This window comes from Loxodonta africana, chromosome 1 (genome assembly GCF_030014295.1).
Source record: "Loxodonta africana isolate mLoxAfr1 chromosome 1, mLoxAfr1.hap2, whole genome shotgun sequence".
Taxonomy (NCBI): Eukaryota; Metazoa; Chordata; class Mammalia; order Proboscidea; family Elephantidae; genus Loxodonta; species Loxodonta africana.
The window spans coordinates 71,811,187-71,824,368 of NC_087342.1; the positions used below are offsets into that span (position 1 = coordinate 71,811,187).

At 39.2% G+C, this 13,182-nt stretch overlaps 1 non-coding gene across 1 annotated transcript; it reads right to left on the reverse strand.

Moving 5' to 3' along the window:
- Positions 1 to 738: 738 nt before the first annotated feature.
- Positions 739 to 812, reverse strand: TRNAN-GUU (transfer RNA asparagine (anticodon GUU)). Its single transcript has one exon. It is a non-coding gene; the product is annotated as a tRNA-Asn (tRNA).
- Positions 813 to 13,182: the final 12,370 nt, after the last annotated feature.

A 13,182-nucleotide genomic window follows, 5' to 3' on the forward strand; every position in this document is an offset into this window, starting at 1 on the left:
GTATCAAACATAATTCTCAATGGTAAATATCCACAGCTTTTTTTTATGCCAGGAATGAGAAAATGATGGCCACCATCACCACATGTATTCAATATTGCACTGATTTAAATTTTTTCTCAAGTATCAAGAAAAATAACAGTAAATTAAACCTAAAGAAAGTGGAAATCCAAAGCCCAACTCAAGAAGCTGATTCAGGCAGAAAGGGAGTAAGCTCAGAGTAGAAGACAAGCTCTGCAAGGCCTTGGCAAGACCTTTATTGCTCTTTGTATTCTACTGGATGAACCCAACCCAAACCACCGCCCTCAATTCGATTCTGACACATGGTGACACTATAGGACAGAGTAGAACTGTCCTATAGAGTTTCCAAGGCTGTAAAAATCTTCAAGGAAACAGAGTGCCACGTTAATTCTCCCGCGGAAAATGCTGGGAAGTCGAACTGGCAGCCTGTTAGCTAACAGCTGAGTGTTTTAACCACTGTGCCAATAAGGCTGCTTGGTGGATCGACCAGCACAGTTTAAAAGTGAGAGATTACAGACTGGGTTCAAGACGGTCGGATTGAGTTTACACCTGATGACACAAAGAAGAAAAAAAAAAAAACATAGAAGGGTTTCAGTAAATTTTAATGGAATGAATGCGGGATTATTAAAAAATATTAGAGCAGGCATAGTTAGTAGTAAGACTTTCACTTAATTTGTGAAAGGCGTCAAAACTTGACCTTACGCCAAAAGCCAAAATAGCCGTCCCTGGGTGGGCTCGAACCACCAACCTTTCGGTTAACAGCCGAACGCGCTAACCGATTGCGCCACAGAGACAGCTGCTTTAGAGTATGTCTTCCCGAAATAATTAGTTCTTTCAGTGGAAGCCATATGTAGTCTAGAAACGAGCCTTTTGCAGAATATGAATATAGAAAAAATGCTTTTCACTCTGTGACTTTCGTGTTTCCTATGTTAAAAGTGTTTTTTCTTAAACAGAGGTGATATAGCTATTATATACAGTTACAGAGATACAGAGGAGCCTTAGAATGTTGATTGGGTGGGGAGCAGGACGTGGGACTGCTGCCTGTCCCTCAGAAAAGTATGACTACAATCAAAGGAAAGACACGCATCCGGACAGTTTATTTTCAGTTCACTTATTCACTAACGAAGCTTTCTCTGATTGCTCGGTTAAGACAGAAGCCACCGGAACGTTTTTGCATAGATGAAGGTATGTTAAATGGGAGAGACGCCAGCAAGAGCAGCAAAGAGGAGAAAATGATTTAGGGGAAAATCTTTTAAAAGAATTAGGAATCTTATAGTAGTAGGAATAGACTGGACGGCCACGGGTTTTTTTTTTTTTTTTTGATAGCAGTTTAAAGGTCTGGTGGTGCAGTGGTTCAGCGCTCGGCTGCTATGTGAAAGGTCAGCGGTTCGAATCCTCAGTTGCTCCGCGGGAAAAAGATGTGTCAGTCTGCTTCCTTTAAGATTACTCCCTTGGAAACCCGCGGGTAGAGGGAAGGGGCAGATCTACCCTGTCCTAAGGGGTCGCTATGAGTCGGAATCAACGCGTGGACAACTGGTTTGATTTTGGTTTTGATAGTTTAACATGGAAGACCCCAGGGACTGAACCCAGGATCACTTATGCTGGAAGTTTATGGTCTACCACCAAATTGCAGACCTCTCCCAAACTCTCAAATTTCGATCATACTGTATATTTGTGTTCTGAAGACTAAAATGGGTGACAATTTCAATCTCTCTTTTTTGGCTCAGGAGTAAACTTGAGAAAGAACTGGAACAAAATAGAGGTGGCAGCATGTCATACCTTCTAATAATTTTCTCTTTATTTCTGAATATTCTGACTTTCAAATTTTGCAACTGTTTTCCTTTTTTCTTAAGCATCTGTGAGTTGACAGAAAACATGGCGAAGGGTGGGGGCGAATGGATGTGGTAATTTGCAGAACCCCATTTATCTTTCTACTCCTTTTAGTCACATTTAAAACCCAGGTGTCTGGTTGGATTAGGATGGTTGTCCACCATCTGAAATTCTGATTCTTGGATATTGTCTACTCACGTATTCTCTCAAGCTACAGATATTGAATGTCTGCCAAGAGCCAGGCACTGTACTAGGCACTTGGATACATCAGCTGTGCCACAGATGAAGACTGGAGTTTATTTTTTGGGGGGGGTACCAGAAGGTTTGTGGGTTCTGGGTTACAGGCAGATAATAAACATAAACTGCATAATATTTTTAGAATAATAACTTCTATGGAGAAAAAAAGTTGAGCAGGATGAGGAGACTAGGAAGTTGGAGGCAGGCAGTTTGCAGTATTAAACAAAGTCAGGGTCTCCTCCTCTTTTATACTTGTTCTGCAATGATTTACTGGAGTTTCAATCTCTCCAGCTTTGCCTTTAAAGATGCCTCTTTGAGAATCTAGGCCGAAATGGACAAAAGGGACTGGATAGGTGGTTCAACGGCATTTATGGGGAGTTTTGAGGGGAAGCACTCCCCGGAATTTGAAGGAAATACCCACCCCACTGCCACTGAGTCGATTCCAACTGATAGCAACCCTGTAGGACAGAGAACTGCCCCGTAGAGTTTCCAAGGAGCGCCTGGCAGATCTGAACTGCTGACCTCTTGGTTAACAGCCATAGCACTTAACCACTACGCCACTAGGGTTTCCTTGCAGAAGATACCAACCAGCAAAATTGTAAATGTCTATTCTTCAGGAATAAGCCAAACATCATAATCTCTTTACTTTATGACCAAGAATTCTATGCCTGCCTCTTACAGAGGTTTTGGCCAAAGGCTCACTGGATCATGCCTTTGTCTATGAATCACTACATTCCAGATTGGATTTCCAGCTGGCTTGTTTAGGTGTTTACTTTTTAATTTAATGTTATTTTCATCTAAGAAGTGTCTCCCAGCTTATAGATACTTTTCACTTGTAGACTTTAAAATGTAATCTTTGAATGAATAACTCCTGAAAGATTTTGTGCTCAAAAGTGACCAAAGGTGGCAACACCAACAACTAAAAAATATATATGTGGGTATATGTGTATGAATTTATGTAGGCATATATGTACAAGTATGTATATGCGAGTGTATATGTATGCATATATAGGTGTATGGATGTGTATATGTGTATATGCACGTGTATCCATGTATGTGTACATACATATATATTCATATACATAATAAAGCCCACAGGAGGCACAGTTGTGGATACCTGTTAGACATAACCAAACACCTCACAGAATTGCTTTTCTTGATTTCAAGGCTTAGAACCATAGTTTCATGGCACAACTTGGTCAATTGGCATAAAATTATTCATAAAGTTTATTTTCTACATCCTAGTTTGACGAGTGGAAACTCTGGTGGTGTAGTGGTTAAGTGCTACGGCTACAAACCAAAGGGTCAGCAGTTTGAATCCGCCAGGTGTTCCTTAGAAACTCTACGGGGCAGTTCTACTCTGTCCTATATGGTCGTTATGAGTCGTAATTGACTCAGTGGCACTGGGTTTGGTTTGGTTTTTGGTTTAGTTTGATGAGTAGTGTCTGGAGTCTTAAAAACTTGAGAGCGGCTATCTAAGATTTAATTATTGGTCTCTACTTGTTTGGAACAGAAGAGAAGGAAGGAAACCAAAGACTCACAGAAGGAACTAGTCTATTGGATTAAGAGTCTACATATCCATTGCCTCAACTACCCTGAGACCAAAAGAACTAGGTGGTGCCTGGTTCTGATCAGGGCCACAGTATATGAATCCTGATAGAATGGGAGAAAAATGTGAAACAAAGCCTCGAATTCTTAAAAAAAAAAAAAATCCAGACTTAGTGGACTGGGTTGAGTCTGGAGGACTCCCCAAGACTATTGCCCTGAGGTACTCTTAAAACCTTGAAATGAAACTATCCCCTGAGGTCACCTTTTAGCTAAAACACAGATTGACTCACAAAATAAAGAATAACCCCCTTGAATACTGTGTTCCTTTAAAAAATAAACTATATGAGACCAACAATCACTGTAAAAACAAAGATGAGAAGGTAAGGGGGCAGGGAAACTAGATTACTGAAAACAGAACAACCAGAATGGGAATAAAGAGAAGGTTCATGCATTGTGAAGAATATAAACCACATCACTGAACAGTCTGAGTAGAAATTGCTGAACAGGAACCTAAACTTTCACTGAAAACACAATAAAATATTATTTAAAAAGAAGTGTCTAAGTTTGACTTAGGCCCTGGGATTTTAAAAATACCACTTCACAGATGGTTTTGACATTTGTCCTGAATGCCATGGAAAGGCAACTGAAGAATGTCGTGAAAAGGAGTTACTCATTTATGTTTGTCTATGTAGGGTTGCTATGAGTCAGATTTGACTCGACGGCAACAGGTTTTTTTAATATAACAAAAATAACTGTAATTTGGAGAATGGATTAAGGGTGGAGTTTGACAGGGACAGGGAGTCAACTCCAGGCCAATAGAGATGATGGGTCATGGAATGGAGGTTCTGTACTGCCAGTGGGAATAAAGAAATGCATGGTTTGTACAGACTGTTCATCGCCTATTTCTTGCCCATTTGTATTACAGCAATTTTATGTAGGCTCTGAGCTCCTAGGACACGAGATTTGGAGACCCCATTAATTTGTGTAATGCTAGCACCTCGAAGAATACTTGGCACAACAGAAGCACTAATACATTTTAATCAATTTGTATTCCCCAAAGAGAGTTAATACTTTTTTTTTTCTTTTTGAAGTTGGGATGTATTTCCCCTATTCCCATTATCACCTCCTAAAGTGGTGCAAAATATTATTTGCAGAGTTGTCATGAAGATTAAAGGAGATAACTTGAAAATGCCTAAACAAGGCCTTTAATTATTGTTTTCATTTCCCTACATTGTCCCTGCACTTTCCTGTGATAACCAGTAGGCGGGGAGATGAGCCTCAATCAATTTCTGTCTTCAATCCTTCCCATCTGCGTCAAAGAGATTAATTTTCTGCCAGCAGTGAGATACTAGCATCACAGTAATATCCCTTCCATTTAATTTTGGTCAGAGGCTTTCCAGTGACATCTGAAAAGGAACAAGTATTTGTGCTTTATTCCAGCACAAACCATGCTTCAAAACAGAAAATCCGTTGAAAACCATGGAGGACGAGGGCAGGAAGTAAGAGAGAAGTCCTGTCTGGTGTGATTGAAAGGTCCTTCTTAAGAAATGGGAGGGGGTATGCAGAGTGAAACCATATCAACAAAGGCAAAAGAATAGCGTAGCTGCAGAGAGAAAGGGAAATCAACCAGGAAAACGCGTCTTTTTTTTTTTTTTGCTGGAGACAAATGATGTTACTTTACTTGTTGGTTGTGTAGGAAGGAAGCTGATAACTAACGAGGATTTCCATAAAGGCCTTTGTCCAGCAAACTGGTCGGCTTCATCCTAAAAGACAGAACCTAGGACTGAGGACAGAGACGCAATGTGGTGTTCAAGGATGGAGTCTCTGAATGTTACCTCTGAAAGAAGAAAAGAGGGTTCTAAAAAGCTCCACATCCAATAGTGCCTCGCATAATTTTTAGAAAACACAAGACACTCAGTAGTACTAACACTCTAGTCTTACTGTCATCTCCCTAATCTTGAAGCTATTCCTACAACTAAGGGACACTGGGGTTACCAACAGTTGCTGTTGTTGCTATGCTTTAGTACATTTCAATTCAGTAAAGAAGTAATTGCTCTGCCCAGTACCCAAGGTCTTTCATACAGTAGGTCCTCTCTGTTCCTTAATCTGACGTTCACTCCGGTCAATAGGTCTTCTCCCTAATCTACCTCCTCTTTCAACTCCACCCAGTACTGCTCTTACTCATGTGATTCGTGATTGTTCCTTTTCCCTGGCTGTCCCTCTGAATCTTATCCTCCTTCCTGTCTGCTTCAGGTCTCATTCTGCAAATGAACTACATTTTCAAATAACACATTTTCAAGTTTCCTCTAAATACTCCAACTTATGTGCACACCTCTTTTCTCTGCTATTCTTAAATTTTGTTACTTTTAAATTAATACCCATTTCCATTTTCATTGTAGTTTACATATGTCTATATTTATTCTCAGAATGTTGTTGTTAGGTGTGGCTGAGTTGGTTCTGACTCATAGCGACCCTATATATCACAGAACGAAACACTGTCCGGTCCTGCCCCATCCTTACAATTCTTGTTATGCTTGAGCCAATCCATCTGGTTGAGGGTCTTCCTCTTCCCCGCTGACCCTGTACTTTACCAAGTCCTTCTCCAGGGAATGATCCCTCCTGACAACATGTCCAAGGTATGTAAGAAGTAGTCTCACCATCCTTGCATCTAAGGAGCATTCTGGTTGTACTTCTTCCAAGACAGATTTGTTCGTTCCTTTGACAGTCCATGGTATATTCAATATTCTTCGCCAACACCACAATTCAAAGTTGTCAATTCTTCTTCGGTCTTCCTTATTCATTGTCCAGCTTTCACATGCATATGAGGCAATTGAAGATACCATGGATTGGGTCAGGCGCACCTGAGTCTTCAAGGTGACATCTTTGCTTTTCAATACTTTAAAGAGGTCCTTGGCAGCAGATTTACCCAATGCAACGCGTCTTTTGATTTCTTGACTGTTGCTTCCATGGGTGTTGATTGTGGATCCAAGTAAAACGAAATCCTTGACAACATCAATCTTTTCTCCATTTATCATTATTTGGCTTATTAGTCCAGTTGTGAGGATTTTTGTTTTCTTTATGTTGTGGCATAATCCATACTGAAGACTGTGGTCTTTGCTCTTCATTAGTAAGTGCTTCAAGTTTTCTTCACTTTCAGCAAGCAAGGTTGTGTCATCTGCATAATGCAGGTTGTTAATGAGTCTTCTTCCATTCCTGACACCCCGTTCTTCTTCAGATGATTCAGCTTCTCAAATTATTTGCTCAGCGTACAGATTGAATAGGTATGGTGAAAGGATACAACCCTAACACACACCTTTCCTGACTTTAAACCACTCAACATCCCTGTGTTCTGTCCCAACAACTGCCTCTTGATCTATGTACACATTCCTCATGAGCACAATTAAGTGTTCTGGAATTCTCATTCTTTGCAACGTTATCCATAATTTGTTATGACCTACATAGTCGAATGCCTTTGCATAGTCAATAAAACACAGGTAAACATCTTTCTGGTATTCTCTGCTTTCAGCCAGGGTCCATCTGACTTTAGCAATTATATCCCTCATTCCACATCCTCTTCTGAATTCGGCCTGAATTTCTGACAGTTTCCTGTCGATATACTGCTGCAGCAGCTTTTGAATGATCCTCAGCAAAATTTTGCTTGCATTTGATATTAATGATATTATTCGAAAAGAACTAGCCATTAAAAAAGAATTAGCCAGTGAAAACCTTATGAATAGCAGCAGAACATTGTCTGATATAGTGCCTGATATAGTGCCGGAAGATGAGTCCCCCAGGTTGGAAGGCACTCAAAAGACTACTGGGGAAGAGCCGCCTCCTCAAAGTAGAGTCGACCTTAATGATGTGGATGGAGTAAAACTTTTGGGGCCTTCATTTGCTGATGTGGCATGACTCAAAATGAGAAGAAACAGCTGCAAACAGCCATTTATAATTGGAACCTGGAATTACAAAGTATGAGTCTAGGAAAACTGGAAATCATTAAAAATGAAATGGAATGTATAAACATCAATATCCTAGGCATTAGTATGCTGAAATGGAGTGGTATTGGTCATTTTGAATCAGACGATCATATAGTCTACTATGTTGAGAATGATAACTTGAAGAGGAATGGTGTTGCATTCATTGTCAAAAAGAACATTTCAAGATCTATCCTGAAGTACAACGCTGTCAGTGATAGGATAATATCCATCCACCTACAAGGAAGACCAGTTAATATGACTATTATTCGAACTTACCTACCAACCACTAAGGCCAACGATGTTGAAATCGAAGATTTTTACCAGCTTCTGCAGTCTGAAATTGATCGAGCATGCAATCAGGATGCATTGGTAATTACTGGTGATTGGAATGCAAAAGTTGGAAACAAAGAAGAGGGATCAGTAGTGGGAAAATATAGCCTTGGTGATAGAAATGATGCTGGAGATCGCATATTTGACTTTTGCAAGATCAATAACTTCTTCATTGCAAATACCTTTTTTCACCAACATAAACGGTTACTATACACATGGACCTCACCAGATGGAATACACAGGAATCAAATCGACTACCTCTGTGGAAAGAGACAATGGAAGCGCTCAATATCATCAGTCAGAACTAGGCCAGGGGCTGACTGTGGAACAGATCATCAATTGCTTAAATGCAAGTTCAAGTTGAAACTGAAGAAAATCAGAGCAAGTCCACAAGAGCCAAAATACAACCTTGAGTATATCCCACCTGAATTTAGAGACCATCTCAAGAACAGATTTGACGCATTGAACACCAATGACCAAAGACCAGACGAGTTGTGGAATGACATCAAGGACATCATACATGAAGAAAGCAAGAGGTCACTGAAAAGACAGGAAAGAAAGAAAAGACCAAGATGGATGTCAGAGGAAACTTTGAAACATGCTCTTGAACGTCAAGCAGCTAAGGCAAAAAGAAGAAAAGATGAAGTGAAAGAACTCAACAGATGATTTCAAAGGGTGGCTCAAGAAGACAAAGTAAAGTATTATAATGACGTGTGAAGAGCTGGAGATGGAAAACCAAAGGGGAAGAACATGCTCAGCATTTCTCAAGTGGAAAGAAAGGAGGAAAAAATTCAAGCCTCGAGTTGCAATAGTGAAGGATTCTATGGGGAAAATATTAAACAATGCAGGAAGCATCAAAAGAAGATGGAAGGAATACTCAGAGGCATTATACCAAAAAGAATTGGTTGACGTTCAACCATTTCAAGAGGCAGCATATGATCAGGAACCGATGGTACCGGAGGAAGAAGTCCAAGCTGCACTGGAGGCATTGATGAAAAACAAGGCTCCAGGAATTGATGGAATATCAATTGAGATGTTTCAACAAACAGATGCAGTACTCATCTATGCCAAGAAATTTTGAAGACAGCTACCTGGTGAACCAACTGGAAGAGATCCATATTTATGCCTAATCCCAAGAAAGGTGATCCAACTGAATTTGGAAATTACCAAACAATATTAATTCTCAATATATTGTTTATTAAATCAACAACCATTAACAGTTACTCTGAATCAGGTATTATTCTAGGAACTGGGGATAGAGGAATGCACAAAGAATAAAAAGTCTATGCTGAATGGAGTTTATGCTCTATGCATCCATGTTTCTTTTTTTTACTAGTAGATATTAATCTTCATGAGACCTTTGTCCTGGTATTCCCAGCCCCTAGCACATTCTTTTAAACATAGGGGGTGTTCAATAATTGTATGCTCTTCGAATTTCACCAGTCATACGCCATGGTTCTATAGTCCAGACGGTGCCTGTCATAGTGCTGGATGTTTGTAAATGATCTGTTAAAATGTGCTGCTTAGTTGATATCTTTGCATCAAGAGGAAAGTAAGATGACCAGTAAGGAATATTTTCCTTTTCTGACTTCGAAAGTGATGGACAGGAAGGTAATCTCTGCCATGCCACTCTGCCCTCCCCTCTATGCCTTTGCACATTTCAGGTTATCAGCTTCTCAAAGAAGCCCTCTACCAACTGATTCTAAAATCAAAAAAGGGTGAAACCTGCCTTAATGTACAGAAGGGAACAGTTTAGTGACAAAAAATTTTGACAAGTACTGGAACTATATTCTAGAAAATACTGAATTTATTTAATCGCCACTCACAGAAATATTCTTTAGCCCTCTGACTATCCTTTACTCTTTCCTCTTCTTCAATTCTAATAATAATAGAACATTCATCAACATCTGTGCTAATGTCTCTTGGGTTTACCTGCCCCTTTCCCATTTGCAACTTTCAAAATATCAGAGAGGGTGTTCCTCTGTCATTGTTATTTCTCTTATTCCTAACCACAAATATTGGAGCCCAGGCAGGTGAGAGGCTCCTAGCATCAGCATTACGTGCTTATTTTAGGTTCCCATCAGGAGCTCCTAGTACACCTCTGTGACCGTCATCTGCCTTTCCTGATAATTCTTAGTGTCCCTATTTAAATACATTATACTTGCGACTACTGGATAATCATTAATCATTTTATTTATGATTAGTTATTTTTGGATCCTATTTTAAAACTCTTTTTCTACTTCAAGGCCATGAAGATATTGCCTAATGTAATCTTTTAGGAATTTGTGAGATATAACTAAAGTAGTTCTTGCAGGGAAATTTGTAGCTAAACTGCTCATATTATAAAAGAAGAAATACATAAAAATCAGACAGCTAAGCTTAATCTAGGAAAACAAGAGTGAATTTAACAACAACAAAAAAAGTAGAAGAAAGGAAATAATAAAGGTAAGCGAGGAAATTAATAAAATTGAAAAGAGGTGTGTCATGGATTGAATTGTGTCCCCCCCAAATATCTGTCAACTTGGCTAGGTCATGATTCTCAGCATTGTATGACTGTTTACCATTTTGTCATCGGATGTGATTTCCCTATGTGTTGTAAGTCCTATCACTATAATGTAATGAGATGGATTAGAGGCAGTTATATTGATGAGATATACAAGCTTAGATAGTATCTTAAGCCAATCTCTTTTGAGATATAAAAGAGAGAAGTGAGCTGAGAGACAGGTAGACCTCATAGCACCAAGAAAACAGTGCCTGGAGTGGAGTGAGTCCTTTGGACCTGAGTTGCATGTGCTGACATGCTCTCAGACCAGGGGAAGACTGATGACAAAGGTCTTCCTCCAGAGCAGACAGACAGAGAAAGCCTAGCCTTGGAGTTGGTGCTCTGAATTCAGACTTCTAGCTTAGTGGATGGTGAGATAATAAACTTATCTTTGTTAAAGCCATCCACTTGTGGTAATTCTGCTATAACAGCACTAGATGACTAAGACAAGATGTGTAATAAAGAAGATCAACAGAGCCAAAAGCTTTTTCTGTTAGCTTGCCTGTTTGTTTGATAAACTACTTGCAAGACTTACAAGGGAAAAGAAAGAAAAAAAATTTACAAATTTACCAACATCTGGAATGAAAAATGATATTCCTACAGATCCTAAAAAAACAAAAAATCCCCTTGCTGTCCAGTCAATTCCAACTCAGGACAGAGCAGATCTGCCCCATAGGGTTTCTAAGGAGTGGCTGGTGGATTTGAACTGCCAACCTTTTGGTTAGCAGCCAAGAAGCCAACTACTGCACCACCAGGACTCCCTACAGCTCCTACAGACATTTAAGAAGATACTAAGATGATATTATAAAGAATTCTGTGCCAGTAGATTTGACATCTTTGATTAAATTCCTTGAATAACACAACATTTCATTCTGTATTTCTTTATAATGAATCACCCCAAAACTTAATGGTTTAAAACTACAGTCATTTAACTATTTCTCACAGTTCTTGGAGTTGATTAAGCTCAGCTGGGTGGTTCTCACTGGCTGTCTCTCATGTGGTTGCAGACAGCAGCTGGGGCTGGGGTCCTCTGGAGGCTGAACTGGGACACTGCAACACTCTCCTTCTGCATTACAGTTCCAGGGCCTCTAATGTGGCCTATGTGGTCTCACTGGCAGGGAAGACAGATTTCTTACCTGAAGCCTCGGGTTTCCAATAGCATGTTTTCCAAGAGAAACGTAAAAGCTGCAAAGAGCTAACCACAGGAATTGTGTGGCATCATTTCTACCACATTCCATAGGAGCCCTGGTGGCACAACGGTCAAGCACTTGGCTGCTAACTGAAATGCTGGCATTTGAGTCACCCAGCTGATCTGCATCCTAAAGATTATAGTCAAGAAGATCCTGTGGGGGCAGCTCTACTCTGTAACACATGGGGTAGCAATGAGTCAGAATTTTGTCCATGGCAACTGGTTTGGTTTTTTTTGTTGTTGTTCTCTGTGAGTGGACTGGCAAATACTTTGCACCCTTTTTTCGTCTTTCCCACATAATTTATCAAAACTGAAACAGACAATTGGCATAGTCCTATATCTGATAAAGAAGTTATAAGTATTAATAAAATCACTCCTCAAAGGAAAGTCAGGACTTAGTTTGCTTCTATGTTAAATAATAATAAATATTTTCAATCAGTGTGGAATTGATTTTTATTGTTGATTTGAGTAGGTGTCATAGTATATTTTCTCAAGTGGATATCCTAATGACCTAGCAATATTTACTGAGAAGACCATCTGTTCCCACAATACTCTGCAGTGCCATCACAAACCAGGGCATTGTATTTGAGAGGGAGTCTGTTTCTAGAATTTCTATTCTGTCCCCTCGTCCAGTTTGCTGCACTTGAGCCAATATCACACCATATTAACTAATATAGCTTTATAGTAGGTCTCGTTATCTTATACTGAGTTTCCTCCTGTTTTGTTCTTATTTTTTAAAATTTCCTTGGCTAATCTAAGACCTCAGCATTTACATATGAATTTGAAATTCAGCTTGAAAATCCTCCCTGCCACCCAAAAAAAGAAAAGAGAAGAAACATAAAGATACAAAACAAAACAAGCACACAAGGACAATAGTACCCTCACTAGTATGCCTAATTCATTTTTCACAAAGGTGCAGCATAATTCAATGGAGGAAGGATAGTCTTTGCAAGTGATGGTGCTGGAGCAAGTGAATATCCACAGGCAAATAAATAAATAAAAGTAAGAAAGAGCGAGAAAGATAAAGAAAAAAATTCAACTTAATTCTTAGAACTTATACAAAAATTCACTTAAAACAGATCATAAATTTAAATGTAAAGCTATAAAGCTTAGAAAAAAAAATAGGAGAAAGTCTTCAGGACCTAGGGCTTGGTGAAGGGTTCTTAAACACAACACCAAAATCACAACCCATAAAAGAAGAACATCAATAAATTGGGCTTGACTAAAATTAAAAACCTTCGTTCTGCAAGATATTCTGTTGAGAGGATGAAAAGATAAGCTACAGATAGGGAGAAAATATTTCCAAGCCACACACCTCACAAAGGACACTTATCTAGAAAATTTAAAGAACTCTTAAAACTGTACATGTAGAAACAACAAATATTTTATCACCTGTATATTTACCACAGTAAAAAAAGAACATAAGGTGATTCTATATTAACATTACATGCTAGTTAATATTATTAGTTAAAACTTACGTAGCTTAGTTCATGTTGCATTATTAATATGTA